Here is an 18,126-nt window from a genome sequence, read left to right as displayed (position 1 = left end):
AACAATAGAACCCAATGTCGGGTCCACACAAACGTTCAATCATTGACTGGAGTTTCCATTTCTGGCGATACGATAGTCGATGGGAACGACATATATAGGTCTGGAGTAGACGTCGGGGTCGATGAGCCGCACGGGTTAGCCAAACACACATTAGATTAATATTCAATATAATAGTAAACAATATTAGAAATATAAATATTAACGAATATTTTGCTACTAATGTTAGATTATTTTCATATATCATATACAACATTATATTGAAGCCGACTAACGATACATAATAGATATCAAATAAAGCCAATCTAAACAAATCATTCAATTTGGCTACCAGTCCACTTAAGCGTACATGTCTAACTAGTTGTACATTAATCATTTGATAATAATCTAGATAGACGCCCAATGCTAGCCAACAATTGATTTGTGTATAGTTCCTAATCATATAGGTGCTTATTATAAAAAATACTGTATATGATAAACATATTATTGCAAACGCTAGTATAGTAAAACCCATTGTTTCCAATGTACCCATAGTTATAATTAGCAAGGTAACTATAGGATAGTTGGTTTGAGATTCATAATAAAGTTTATATGATAGATATACGGATAGTATATTTGTCAATAAGATCATTGACCAAAACAAATAGTGCAAACATAACCGGGTAAACCATTTGAATTTAGTTAGTAATAGGCGATCATTGTATCGATTCAAAGGCACCGGTAGCTGATGATTGTGAAAATCAATTAGTAGTCTAATAAATGTATGCAATTGTCGACTATAGTATTTTGATTGGACAGTTAGATAGGCAAACAGTGTAAACGATCCCCAATCGGCTAACATAAACGATCCTAACTGTGAATTCCATATAATATATGTCGGATCGCCAACCAGTTCACGCATCCATTGCTGGTCGACAATAGCCGACATCACTAACCGTATGATAAACACCAGTATTACTAAATCGACACAAACTATACCCAATAAGCGCCGCTTAGGTATTGCCTTATTATTCAGATAGTCATCAAAATTAGATATAAATATATAGTATTTGACTAGAAATGACTCTAAATTATTAATTATTTCATCCATTGTTTTTAATAACCTATTAATTATAATATAATTATAATTTTAATGTTATTAAAATAATAAATAATTTATATTTGTAATTAATATATTATTACTAGTAATAAATATAATTGATAATAAAAATTAATTTCAGATATAGGTCTATTATAATTATTTAATCAAATTTTTTTTATATAATTGAATATAATAAACTAAATATACTAAAAAAAACATATTTATTGAATTGTTTATTACAATAATATTTTCGAAATATTAAAAATTTCTGATAATATCTAAATATATAATTATTGTTTTTGCATTATGTATTTAATATTGATTATCTAATTAACCTAAATTAATATTTTATTTTTATATATATTTTGATATTTAAGTTCATAATTTATTTTAATATTTATATAAATTTTTAGATTATTTATATAACTTAAATATATATAATATATATTTTTAAAAAAAACTTTCTTAGAAACTACAATAAAATAAGTTAATTATATATAAAAAAAAATATCACACAATTAACTAATTAAAAATTCAATATATCTTATAAATTATACCATGATTATTAATTTTTAATATATAAATAAACAATTATATATTAAAAATTAATAAATTAAATAAAATTAAAAAATAAAATATAAAAATTTATGAAAACTTAGATAATAATACTAATATATATAATGCATTGAAATTTATGCACAACATTGCAAACTCCCAGATATTAATTGGAAATATAAAATAATACATATATGATAATAAATATGTAATGTTTTAATAATTATATATAATTATTGATTTTATAATTTAATAATAAATATACTATATGATCATATGTCATAAGGATAATAGCAATAAGTGCAATACATAAACCGTTATAAATTATAAATAATAGTCAACTAATAGCTAAATTAATTATCAAATATAAAATATAAAAATTTATGAAAACTTAGATAATAATAATATATGTAATGCACTGAAGTTTATGAACAACATTGCAAACTCCCGGTTATTCATTGGAAATAAATCCAAACAATAGAACCCAATGTCGGGTCCACACAAACGTTCAATCATTGACTGGAGTTTCCATTTCTGGCGATACGATAGTCGATGGGAACGACATATATAGGTCTGGAGTAGACGTCGGGGTCGATGAGCCGCACGGGTTAGCCAAACACACATTAGATTAATATTCAATATAATAGTAAACAATATTAGAAATATAAATATTAACGAATATTTTGCTACTAATGTTAGATTATTTTCATATATCATATACAACATTATATTGAAGCCGACTAACGATACATAATAGATATCAAATAAAGCCAATCTAAACAAATCATTCAATTTGGCTACCAGTCCACTTAAGCGTACATGTCTAACTAGTTGTACATTAATCATTTGATAATAATCTAGATAGACGCCCAATGCTAGCCAACAATTGATTTGTGTATAGTTCCTAATCATATAGGTGCTTATTATAAAAAATACTGTATATGATAAACATATTATTGCAAACGCTAGTATAGTAAAACCCATTGTTTCCAATGTACCCATAGTTATAATTAGCAAGGTAACTATAGGATAGTTGGTTTGAGATTCATAATAAAGTTTATATGATAGATATACGGATAGTATATTTGTCAATAAGATCATTGACCAAAATAAATATTGCAAACATAACCGGGTAAACCATTTTGATTTAGTTAACAATAGACGATAATTGTATCGATTCAATGGTATCAGTAGCTGATGATGATTGCGAAAATCATTAAGTAGTCCGATAAATGTCTGCAATTGTCGACTATAGTATTTTGTTTGGACAGTTAGATAGGCAAACAATGTAAACGCTCCCCAATCGGCTAACATAAACGATCCTAACTGTGAATTTAATATAATATATGTCGGATCGCCAACCAGTTCACGTATCCATTGCTGGTCGACAATAGCCGACATCATTAACCGTATGATAAACACCAGTATTACTAAATCGACACAAACTATACCCAATAATCGCTGCTTAGGTATTGTATAGTTGTTGTTGTTGTTATTGTTGTTGTTATGCTTAATATAGTCATCAAAATCCGATATAAATATATAGTATTTAACTAGAAATGACTCTAAATTATTAATTAATTCATCCATTATTTAGAATTATAATCTTAATGCTATTAAATAATATACAAGTAATTAATAAAATATTTAAAAGATAATTATTATTTTAATTAAGGGTTTATTATATTCATTACTAACTCTAACTAAAGTTATTAAAATAATTAAATATAATTTTAATTAAATTTAAACAACTTATTTATTTTAAATATTATAATATTTTTTCAAAATCTAAGACTTCTAATAATATCTGTATTTGAAATAAAAATTAGTATAATTATTATTATTGATTATCTAATTAAATAAAAATAATTATTTTCCATATTTTATTATTTAAGATCTAATTTTATTATTTAAGTTCATATTTTATATTATTTTAGTTCATTATTTATTTTAATAAATATATATAATTTTTTAAGATTATTTATAGGTAATAATAGTTTGATATATTAATTCTATTACTAATTTATATTATTATTATTTATATATATATATATATATTTATTTATATTACAAATTAAATTAACTTACTTAAAAATGCTAACAAAATTTATTCTTATTATTAAACAATTTATTAAAAAAAAAATATTAAGATTTTTATATATATATATTATATTTATTGATATTAACTAAAAATTTAATTGATTTTCATTGATAATTATTTATTCTTTACTTTAAAAAAATTTATTAAAATAAATTATTTAACAATAATATATGATTTGAAACAAAATTAACACATAGTATAGCAAACTCCCAGTTATTCATTGGAAATAAATCCAAACAATAGAAACCAATGATCGATCCATTCAAACGTTCAATCATTGACTGGAGTTTCCATTTCTGTCGATACGATAGTCGATGGGAACGACATATATAGGACTCGAGTAGACGTCGGGTCGATGAGCTTCACGAGACAACCGGGAACACAATATATTGATTTCAAAAACAATTGTAAATAATATGCTAACAAATAATATAATAAATATCCTTGTTGATATATGTATATTGTGTGCATAAATAATATAAATACCCATTTCTAAGCCAATTGTCGAAAAATAATACAAATAAAATAATGCAAATTTTATATACCTATTGATGCCGACAATTATTTCCGTTAACAACATATGATTTTTCAATTGCTTATCAAGTATTTGAAAATTATCCAAACGTAAGGCTAGAGATACGGTTTGATTGATTTCGCGTAACTTGTATTTCAAATACAGACATAACATATAAATGACAACTAAGCCAATGCATGGCAAAGCAACAGCCGGTAGCGACCAGACAACTGTCCACATAATGTTAAACAATAAGCCGCCAATTGATATACTAATTGACATAAATGACTGACTGTAATCAACTACATAMGMCATATAGTATAACCATATAGTAAATAGATTTAATAAAATTATAATTATATTAAAACCAATTGTAATGATAAACTTGTATAATAATTGTGTTTTACGTAATAATTGACTAAAATGATAGTTGTTTATTGTTAAACTTAGCTTGTTTAGTTTTACATTGTAAACAAAATTGCCTAGATAAAATATACGACTAGCATAGTGCCAATGTAATGTCAAATAAAATGATAATATTATCAGCGACCAATCGGCAAACATACAGGAGCCGAGCACCGGGTCTATATGACTCCATGGACTCAATGCTATTGATGCCAATAGACTACTGCTATTATTGCTATTTATTTTATTAGCAGCTATAAGTGCTGCCAGTATATTGCGTACAACTGTTAACAATAGATAGATGTCTATAATTATTGACAAAACTAATCGTTTAATTGGCGTTTTGTTTGTTAAATAGTTTTCAAGTGTCGACACTAATAGAAAATATTTTACCAAAAATTTCTCAATTTTATCAATTAGTTTGTAATTAACTTCAGGTATGTCTGATATTATAACTAATTTTTTAATATTATTATTATTATTAGCTTGATGATATTTATTTGTTTTTAGTTTATCCATTATTTTTGAATAATAATTAATCTTGTTAGATTTGATTTCAAAAATTAATTAGTTGTAATATTTGTTTTTTTTAAAAAAATATAAATCTTAATAAAATAATAACCATAGTAACAATTAGAATAGACATATGTATTTATTAATATTTTTTTATTTTTACTAAAAATTGATTTTGTAATTAAGCTCATCATTATAATACACTAAAATAAAAAAAAACAGTAATTATAAGAAAATATTTATAAATAACAAAAATATATAATTATTTTTGTTGTTGTTATAATTTCACTAAATTTATTACAACAAAAATAATATATATAATTAAGAGTATTAAACAATTTATTAAAATCTAAACTTGTTTTTCTATTAATAAATTTTTTCTATTATTATATTAATGTAAGTATTGCTTACTTTGTTGATCACAACTTTGTATCCGCAAACTAGCGGTAAATTTCTGGACAATTGTTTCGAGGAGATCGGCTCCTCTTCATCAGCAGTGATGGTCAACTGAGGGTCAGACCTGACACTTACAGTTGCCTTAATAGCCATAAGTGAAGTCTAGGGTTAGGGAGAGATATGTGATAATTGGTATCATATGTGATGTTAGGGTTTGTGTTACAAGTGTTTAAATGTTTTAAATTTTTTTTATTTACAATTATAACATAAAATTCCACATAATATACAACAGAATTTTTTAGACACAAATTTAATTAGAGAAAATAATAAAATAAAAACATCAATATATAGGAAACCTACACATTCTAACAGATACCTTAATTATCAATCGCATCACCCTATTCAAAATAAAATTGCTATGATTAAAAATCTTCTAAATAGAGGACTATCACATATTGATAATAATAATTTTAAATCAAATTTGCTAAATAATGAAATTAATTATATTAATGAAGTTTTAACAGATAATAATTACCCAAAAGTACTTATAAAAAAATACTATAAATGCATGCAAAAATAAATAAATTAATAAATCAAATATAAAAGTTAATACATTTGATTTTTTAATTTAATTTTTATATTCGGATTATGAGTTCATATGTAAATGCTTAATAGCATTACTAACTGGTTTATATAGTAATAATATTGATTAACAAATACTAGTGAATCATTAATATATATAAAGGTAATTAAATAAATATAAAATAATAATAAGGGATAAAAATTAATTGATTATTTAGAATTATTTTTTATTATTTTTTATTATAATAATTTTGTTATTTAGACGATTCTAATAATTATATAGATTTTTTTGTAGGTAAATTTATGTGATTATTTATATAAAATAATTTTCTTATTAAATCATTAATAATTATAAATTTTAAAATTACATAATCAATAATAATTATTGAAAAACTGAATTATAAATTATATATAATTAATAAAAGAAATATTTAAATTAGAGTTGTTATTGTTATTGTCTATAAAATAATAAGTCATAAAAATTATATATATAATGGATATAACTTTTAATGAAATAATTAATAATGTTGAATATTTTTTGTAAAATATTATTTACTTATATCATATACAGATGACCAGCAAATCAATCGGCAACTAGCCATGGGTATTTATCTAGATAGTTATCAAATTGTTCAGGTACAATTTGTACAACATAACCAATTAACTGGACTGTTAGCTAAATTTAACCAATTGTTAAAATATGGTTTATTTGCCATTTATTTTCTATCACTAATTGGTTTGGAGATAATGTTGTTTCTATTATATGCTAATAAAACATTAGCTGGCACAATTTCGTTGATATTTACGTTTACAATATTATCAACTGCTGTATTAATATGTAATCTGATGTGTGTTTTGATTACACGTTCAGCTCATCGATCCCGACGTCTACTCCAATCCTATATATGTTGTTCCCATCGACTATCGTATCGCCAGAAATGGAAACTCCAGTCAATGATTGAACGTTTGTGTGGACCCGACATTTGGTTCTATTGTTTGGATTTATTTCCAATGAATAACCGGGAGTTTGCTATGATGTGCATTAGTTTCAGTGCAAATCATTTATTATTATTAAATAATTTTTCGTAACTTTAAAGTAAAAAAAAAATTTTAATAGTATATTGTGGTTTTGATTGGCAATCTAATGGCTCCTACACTTACACGGCTAACAATAATAAGTTTTCAATAATAATAATAATAATAATAATAGCTATTTGTATACTATTGGGTACGCTATCGTCACTAATGATGTTTTTGTATACTATCGTATTGCATTGATATTTTTAAATATTTATAATATAATATCTATTATGCACCTATATCAAATTAAAATCTACGAGCAAATCAAATCAGCAACTAGCACACTTTTGCCGACATTTATCTAGATTATTATGTATTTAGTCATCATGTACAATTATCTTATTTTTTGTATACAATATTAATACTGTAATCTATCGATAATTAGTTTCGAGATAAATGTTTTTTCTATTATAAAATCATCGATTATAAAATCAATATAAAATATTTAATTATTAAAATATTAAAATATTAAATATATATTAATGAATATTATTTTTAATTTACTTCAAATTTATTTCAAAATTAATTAGTATAATAATTCATTGATTTTTTTAGATTAATATAAAGTTTTGACTTTATTTCATTATTATAAATTATATTTTTAGATATAATATAGAATAATTTATATTATATATTGACTTTTAAATTAGATAATTGTGTGATGTTTTTATATTTATAYATATATATATATAATAAAACTTATTATATAATATTTTCTAGAAAAGCTAAATATTTATCGATTTTATTTTAAATTTTAATGAATATTACATTATTAAATAATTTATTATAAATAATATAAAATATATATTTTAATTGCAAAATCAATATTTAAAATTAATTAAATAAGTTTTTTAAATATATATATATTAAAAATTTATATTTAAATAATAGTCATTTTTATTATTTAAGATTATATATTCTATATTATGTTATATATAAATTTATATTGCAAATATAATTCTAAATATTATTAAAATCTATTTTTTAAAATTAGAATAATACAAATAATTTTTAAAAATAGAAATTTAGTTTGTTATTTTTAGGAAATAATATTTATTTAAAATTAATTACATTTGTTTTTTGTGTGTGTGTGCTTATTTCAATATTTATTTATTAAATAAACAATGTCTAAATGATTTTATGTTAAGTTTGTATATTTTCAATAGTTAATTAAAAATAACATTTTGTATCTGTATTAGTGGTATAAGTTTAGTCAAAAATCCCGTCCCGTCTTGCAATTCCTGCTTAAAATCATTAAAAAAAAAGATTTATAACATATATTTTTAAAATCCTATTATATATATTACTTAATATTAAAATTCATTTATTATTTTATTAAAAATAGAAGTTATAACAGCCAATAAATATATTTAAAAAATATTTTTAATTTTAATGTTTTTATATATCTAAATAACTTTTAAAAAAAGTATATTAGCATTGTACTGTTTTGATCAATGATTCGTTACTATTTAATAATTATGAATGAATGAGCTAATGTTGAAATCAAATACAATAATATATTGAATACAAGCTGTTAAGCCGCGAAATAAGCCCACAAACTTTATATTAAATTATATTATTAAATAAAAATTACATAAAAAACATATATAAATACTTATGTAATTTTTATTATCAATTATAAATAAAAAAAATGAATACTAATATAATTTATGAAAATTTAATTAATTTATTTATTTGGTCTCATTATCTAAAGCGATAATATGATAGTTGCCAAATAATATTGTTATTATTAACATTCCAATGCTCCGAATCTATGGTTTTGTTAGTGTTTAACAAGAAAAATTTGTCCCGTCCCGTTCCTGTTTTTAACATAACTTTAGTAGAAGACAGGATTTTGTATACATATCTAAATTTATTGATATTAAATATATATATATAAAGATATATATATATTATTTTTAACATTTTTATTTTTTATTAAATAAATTTATTAGAATAATGAATATAAAATAATATTATAAATTGCATAATTAATCAATAAAATAAATGTACTTTTATATAATAAAATATTTAAAAACTTTATAATTCATATTTTATTAGTATATATTTTTACTTAAAATAAGTTCTATATTACCATAGAAATAATTATAAATACAAAAATTTTTAGTATGATAATTTTTAAATATATATATATACTTTAAATTAATTAATTTTAAATATTTTAAAAACTTATTAGATAAAAACCCCCCTATGTACACAACAAATTTATAAGTAAATATCTTAATTAATTTAATTAGATTTAATTAAATAATCTAAATATTTTTTATAAATATCTTATTAATTTTAGTTTTTTATTTTTAATTTTTAGCTCATCTATAGATGCATACATACGGAAATTAAATTATAACTAATTGTAACTACAACAAAAATTAACTTGATAATATTATTAAATTAATTAATTAACAATAATCGATGGATAAAACTATTGATAAAATAGACAAATTTTTTACAAAATACTATTTAAGTATTTCAACGCTCGATGACTATATAGCCGATAGGATACCTAAACGTCGGTTAGTTATGATTATAATTGTCGATTCAGTGCTATTAGTTTTTTACCTACGATTTCTACTGTCGGGTCTGATTGGCCAACAATGGCTACGGGCACTGGTATGCGATCCAATGTACATACTGTTTGATTCAAGATTGATTGCCCTAATGCTAGCCGATTGGGCACTGTTTACGGTCAGCGGGTTTCTGGCCTTACACTGGCTGTACTATACCAGACAATTGTCGACACTGTTGGGATTGGTTAGTCAACTACGGGCAGGTAGCGCACACATGCAGATGCCATTGAATCGTTTGAATCAACAACGATTGGCACGCAATTCACTAGTGCTAACCCATCTAGTTTTAGACTATGTCTACTGGTTAATGATTTCCATACAAAATACGGCACTGTTAGCCCTATCTGGGCTAATGTATCGGGATCAGGGATCTGGTTTAACCTTGATCAATTTCCTAACCGGATCACTATCGACTATACCGGCAGTAATACTAGCCTATGCAATGATATGTTCAATATTTATATCATGGTATATACTATGTACCTATATACAATTGAAATACATGGAAATTAATCATCAATTAGGACAGGTAGTTCAATGGGATAACTATCTACTAGTCAATCGGCTTATCGTTGAACATAATCAACTAACTACCTTGGTTTTTAATCTAAATAAGCTATTCAATTATGGTCTATTTCTATTGAACTATGTAGCACTGGTAGGTATGGAATTGCTATTGTTTCTAGTCTACGATCGTAATACCAAACTAATTGGTTCACTAATCTGGACAGTCATACTGACTGTCCTGGTCTGTATGGAATGGTATCTGAATTTGTTATGCGTTTGGCTAACACGTGCGGCTCATCGACCACTGGGCCTACTATGGGCTTATATATGTCGTTCACGGAATCGGCTATCGATTCGCCAGCAAATGAAACTACAGTTACTGATCGGCCGGTTATGCGGACCCGACATTGGGTTCTATTGTTTGGATTTATTTCCGATGAATAACTGGCAGTTTATGATGTTATTAATAAATTTCAGTTCAAATCATTTTCTATTATTAAGTATTGTTAGAAAATAATAATTAAAAAAAAAATTATTTCCTAATTGTTTTTATTTATTTATTTACAAATAATTTAATTATTCTATAGAATTAAAGTTATTAATTAATTAATAAATAATAGTTTATATTTATGTGTAATAAATTATATTTATTATAATAATAATGTAAAAATCAAATTTTCAAAAATATTAATAATAATAAATATTAATTTTTTTTAATTAACTAATCATTTACTTATGCAATATATAATTTATTTTTTGTGTGTATTAAATAAAAATTAATTACGAAACAAAAAATTTTATTTCTTAATAAATTAATATTATTTTTTTAGGTAAAAAATAATTTATTAAATTGAATAATATATAAAATAACTTTTTTTGATAAAAAAATATTATATATAAAATTAGATTTGTTGCTATGCGATTTATTGTTATTATTAATTAATTAAAAATATCAACAAATAATATTTTTTTTATTATAAATTTGACTTTAAAGCATAAATTTAAGCTAAGCTCAAAGTTTAAAACAAATTTAAAAAAATATTATTCATATTAATAATAAGTATACATTTAAAAATATTTTTTAAAATAATGGATAAATTATTAAAAATTACTAAATATAAATCTAAAACTAATAATAATAATAATAATAATAATAATAATAATAATAATAATAATAATAATAATAATAATAAACAATTAGACTTACCTGGAATTTCCTATAGACTTATTGATATAATTGAGAAATTTTCGGTAAAATATTTGCTATTATTATCAACTGTCGACAACTATTTGGCAAACAATACGCCAATTAAACGATTAATTTTGGCCATAATTTTAGATATCTATCTATTACTAACAGTTATACGCCATTTACTGGCAGCTATTGTTGTCGACTATAATAATAATAACTCTAGCAATAGTTTACTAACAATAATAGCCTGTAGTCCACTATATTGTGTAATAGACCCGGTGCTCGGCTCCTGTATGTTTGCCGATTGGTCGCTGATAACCATGATAATTTATTTAACATTACATTATCAATACAAACATCATATATTCTATGCAATCAAATTACTATATGATATAAAATATAATAAACTACAATTATCAATCAACTATTTAACGTATAGTAAACTATTGAACCAAACACTGTTAATATATAAATGTATTGTTTGGTATATCTATTGGTCAATGGTTATCATATATAATCTATGGATTATACTGTTATCCTATATGGCTTATGTAGCTAATTATCAATCATCCAATAATTTTGTCTTAATTGTTGGCCTATTGTTTAACATATTGTGGACAGTTGTCTGGTCGCTGCCGGCATTTGCTATGCCATGCATTAGCTTAGTTATCGGTTATATGTGTTGTCTGTATTTGAAATACAAGTTCATAGAAATCGATCAAAACTTATCGCTAGCTTTACGTTTAGATAATTTTAAAATACTTGATAAGCAATTGAAAAATCATATGATATTAACAAAACTGATTGTCGATATCAATGAATATTTAAAATATATATTGTTTTATTTGTATTATTTTTTTACAGTTAGCTTAGAAATAATGGCATATTATACGTATGCACGAAATATAAGTATTGAAACAAGGTTATTTATTATATTGTTAACTATACTATTGTTTACAAATGTTTTTTCAATCAATATATTGTGTTCCCGTTTGTCWCGTGCGGCTCATCGACCCCGACGTCTACTCGAGTCCTATATATGTCGTTCCCATCGACTATCGTATCGCCAGAAATGGAAACTCCAGTCAATGATTGAACGTTTGAATGGATCGGTCATTGGTTTCTATTGTTTGGATTTATTTCCAATGAATAACTGGGAGTTTTCTATACTATGTATTAATCTAATTGGAAATCATTTATTATTATTAAGTAATTTTACCTAAATATTAGTAGTTTTCTGTTATCTATTATTTTAAATAATAAAATACTTATTAAATTCAATAAAATTAGAATAAATTAATTAAGTATTCTTATTATTATTATTATAGTTATTGCTTAACCTTGATTAATAACTAGAAATGTTTGTAATTTTATCATTGTTATTAATTGTACAGTATAAAATTATAATAAAATAGCTTAAAATTATAAATTTTATCAAACAAACAAAATTGAGTGTATTTTACTATTTTATTAAGATTGCTTGTATATACAGTATATATATATATATATATATATATATATAAATAAATTTGTAAAAATATTTTATTTAATTTCTCTATATATAACATTTATTGATTTTGTTTTTTATATCAATACTAAGCTTTTATAATTTTTTTTTGAAATTCATATATTCCTTAAAACAACTCATTAGTATTACTTTACAATAATATATCTATTAAATGCCAATTAATTATAAAATCAATTTTTATTATATTTTTATTAATTATTGTTGTTTTAATATATTACTAAGGTTCTAATAAATTATTTTTATAATATATATAATTATATAATTGTTAATTACAAAATCAATTTTTATTATTTAAATAAAATATATTATTATAATTGTTGCTATGGAATTTATTTGTTATTATTAAAATTAAAAATTTCATAATAAAATTTTTTTTAGTTAATTATTAGCGTAATAATTAGATGATTTCAAAGTTAATAAGTAAAAAATTTCCTAAATGTACTATTAATTAAAAATTAGACTAAAATATCAAGACAATATTTTTTTTAGCTAATTATTATTATCTACATAATAATATATGACTTAAAAGTTAAAATTTCCTAAATATACTAAATAAATAGCTTATATAATGGATAAACTATTAAAAATTACAAAATATAAACCAATTAATAAAAAACAATTAGATATTATATCAGACATACCTGGCGTTTCCTATAGACTTGTCGATCAAATTGAGAAATTTTCGGTAAAACATTACATATTAATATCAACGCTTGAAAACTATTTAGCAAACAATACGCCAACTAAACGATTAATTTTGGCCATAATTTTAGATATCTATCTATTTCTAACATTTATACGCCATATATTGGCAGCATTTGTTGTCGACTATAATAACATCAATAGTTTACTAACATTACTGGCATGGAGTCCATGGACTAATATAAGCCCGATGCTCGGCTCCTGTATGTTTGCCGATTGGGCACTGTGTACATATATGATTTATGTAACCTTACACTGGCAATATAGACAGCATATATTTCATACTATGAAATTTCTGTAACAACTAAAATTGAACAAGCCCATTTTATCCATTAACAATATACATTATAGTAAACTATTAAGAAAAACACTGTTAATGTATAAATGTATTAATGTATACATCTATTGGATATTTGTTATTCTATATAATTTATGGACAATTATAATATCCTATATGGCTTATGTAGACAATTATCCATCAACCAGCAATGTTGTCCTATTTGTTGGCCTATTGTTTAATATTATGTGGACAGTTATCTGGTCGATGGCCGCATTTTCTATGCAATTCAATGGCTTAGTTACCGGTTATTTAGCGTATCTGTATCTGAAATATAAGTTCCGTGAAATCAATCAATCATTTGCATTAGCATTACGTTTGGATAATTTTAAACTAATTGATAAGGAATTGACAAATCATATGTTGTTAACAAAAATGATTGTCGATATGAATGGTTATATAAAATATGTAATATTTTATTTGTATTATTTTTCGACAATTGGCTTAGAAATAGGTGTATACTTTTTTTATGCCCAAAATATTAATATATCAACCAGGTTATTTACTATATCAACAGTTAGTATATTGGCGACAATTGTTTGTTCAATCAATATATTTTGTTCCCAATTATCACGTTCAGCTCATCGACCCCGACGTCTACTCGAGTCCTATATATGTCGTTCCCATCGACTATCGTATCGACAGAAATGGAAAATCCAGTCAACGATTGAACGTTTGAATGGATCGGTCATTGGTTTCTATTGTTTGGATTTATTTCCAATGAATAACTGGGAGTTTTCTATACTATGTGTTAATTTAATTGCAAATCATGTATTATTGTTGAGTAATTATATATAATAGTTATTGTTTCTCTGTTTTATAATGTTTGCCGATTGGGCACTTTGTATATATATATATATATATATATATATTGTAACATTACATTATCAATATAGTCACCATATACTGTATATATACTGTAATGTATATATATATATATATATATACTATACTCTTAAATTGATATATGAACTAAAATTTATCAATTAACAATATTCATTATAGTAAACTATCGAGAAAAACACAATTATTGTATAAATTTATTAAATATAATTAACTTATTAATAACTAATTAATTATATTTAACAAATTTTGCATAAACTAATCATGTATTAATATTTTTATTGTTTAGCCATATTATTATTATTATTATTATTAATAATAATAATTATAATTAGTCTATATATATATTAAATATATTAAAAACTATAACTAATTATAAAATATTTAGGTGTTATATACTAAATTTATTTTATAATAATTTTTTATATAATTGTTAAGTATTATTATTTTTTATAAACTAAACTTTAATAATTTTTTTTGAAGTTCACATATTCCTTATATAAACTTTTAAAAATCTGATTTTTCATATTATTATAGTTTCATTATTTATATAATTATTAAATATTTTTTTCTAATAACAATAGATTTATATATCATTGAATTTAGTGAAATATTAATTACAAAATCAATTTTTATTTCTTAATAAATAAATATATTTTAAGGGATATTATAATTTCAAATAATTTTTTAAATAATATTATTTATGATAAAAATAATTTTATAGATTTGTTGCTATGTTAGATTTTATTAAAATAAATTAACTAAAAATATCTATTTAAAATATTTACTACTTTAAAATATTTTTTTTATAAATAGTTGTCCAATTTTATTGCTATAATATTACTTATTATTTTGTTAAATTATAAATATTATTTCAATGTCTATATATATATATATATATTTTATAATGTATTTATACGTCTATTACAAAAAAAATATCTACATTTATTTAACTTTTAACAATATGTTTTTTCATAATTTAATGTTATAAAAATATAATTTGTTGCCATGGGATATTTTGTTATTATTAATTAGAGATTTTATTAAAAAATTCAAACATTATATTTATTACACATTATATATATTCAAACATTATATGTTAATTATAAACATAATAATAGATGACTTCAAAGTTAAAAAACTAAAATTTCCTAAATGTAGAAAAACTAAAAAATCGTTATAGAAAATTACTTTAATAAATATAAATTTTAAATATTTATATAATGGCTAAACTATTAAAAATTACTAAATATAAATCAATTAATAAAAAACAATTAGTTATTATATCAGACATACCGGCCGTTTCCTATAGACTTATCGATAAAATTGAGAAATTTTCGATTAAATATTTCGTAATATTATCGACGCTTGAAAACTATTTAGCAAACAAAACGCCAATTAAACGATTTATTTTGGCCATAATTTTAGATATCTATCTATTTCTAACATTTATACGCCATATATTGGCAGCATTTGTTGTCGACTATAATAACATCAATAGTTTACTAACATTACTGGCATGGAGTCCATGGAATGTCATAAGTCCGGTGCTCGGCTCCTGTATGTCTGCCGATTGGTTTTATATAACCTTACATTGGCAATATAGTCACCATATATTCTATGCTATTAAATTGATATATAAACTAAAATTAAACAAGCCACATTTATCAATCAACAATTATCATTATAGTAAACTATTGATTAAAACACAATTATTGTATAAATGTTTTATTAAATACATCTACTGGTCAATAGTTGTTATATACAATTTATGGGACAATCATAATATCCTATATGGCTTATGTAGCCAATTATCAATCATCATCATCAATTGTCGTATTTGTTGGCCTATTGTTTAACATATTGTGAACAGTTGTCTGGTCGCTGCCGATATTTGCCATATCATGCATTGGCATAGTTATCGGTTATATGGGTTGTATGTATTTGAAATACAAGTTCCGTGAAATCAATCACAAGATTAGTTTAGCATTACGTTTGGATAATTTTAAAATACTTGATAAGCAATTGAAAAATCATATGATATTAACAAAAATTATTGTCGACATCAATGGATATTTCAAATATGCAATATATTTTATTTCTATTATTTTTCGACCGTTGGCTTCGAAATAGGCATATATTTATATTTATTCACGAAAAATTAATACATTAACCAGAATATTCAATATAACAACAATTACACTATTTTTTACAATATTTTTTTACATCAATATATTGTGTTCACGATTGTCTCGCGAAGCTCATCGACCCCGACGTCTACTCGAGTCCTATATATGTCGTTCCCATCGACTATCGTATCGACAGAAATGGAAAATCCAGTCAACGGTTGAACCGTTTGAATGGATCGGTCATTGGGTTACTATTGTTTGGATTTATTTCCAATGAATAACTGGGAGTTTGCTAATACTATGTGTTAATCTTATTGGAAATCATTTATTATTATTAAGTAATTTTATTTGAATTTTTGATACTTTTTATGTTTGTAAATGCTATTAATGCTTCTAATTTTTTTTTCATTGCTATTAATTGTATAGTATAAATTTTGTAATGTTTTTTTTGTTTGTAATAAAAATAGTTTAAAATTATAAATTTCAACTAACAAATAAAATTTATTTCATTAAACTCTGTTGATAAATTTATATATCTATTTTAAATAAATATCTATATTTATTTAACTTTAATAAACATGTTTTTTTCATATAATAATTTTAGTTTCATTACTTATAAAATTATAATAATTATAATTTTTGTGTGTATTTAATGTCAATTAATTATAAAATCAATTTTCATTTCTTAACAAATTAATAGATTTTTAGAATATTATAAATTCAAATAAATTAATAAAAATATATATTATTAAATTTGTTGCTATGTGATATTTTGTTATTATTAATTAAAAATTTTACAAAAAATATCAATATAATATTTTTTTAGTTAATTATAAACATAATAATCTATAACTTCAAAGCTAACAAGTTAAAATTTTTAAAAAAAGTTATATAAATAAATATTTTTGTTATTTTACTATATTAATTAATATACAGTTATCTATATTTATATAATGGATAAACTACTAAACATTACTAATTATAAACCAACTAATAATAAACAATTAGTTTTTATATCAGATATACCTGACGTTATCTATAAACTTATTGATAGAATTGAGAAATTTTTAATAAAA

This window comes from Oppia nitens, unplaced genomic scaffold (genome assembly GCF_028296485.1).
Source record: "Oppia nitens isolate AA-2021 unplaced genomic scaffold, nextdenovo-longstitch-racon4-pilon3 scaffold16_pilon_pilon_pilon, whole genome shotgun sequence".
Classification (NCBI taxonomy): domain Eukaryota; kingdom Metazoa; phylum Arthropoda; class Arachnida; order Sarcoptiformes; family Oppiidae; genus Oppia; species Oppia nitens.
The sequence above is the reverse complement of the archived record's forward strand: the minus strand, read 5'-3'. Positions refer to the sequence as shown.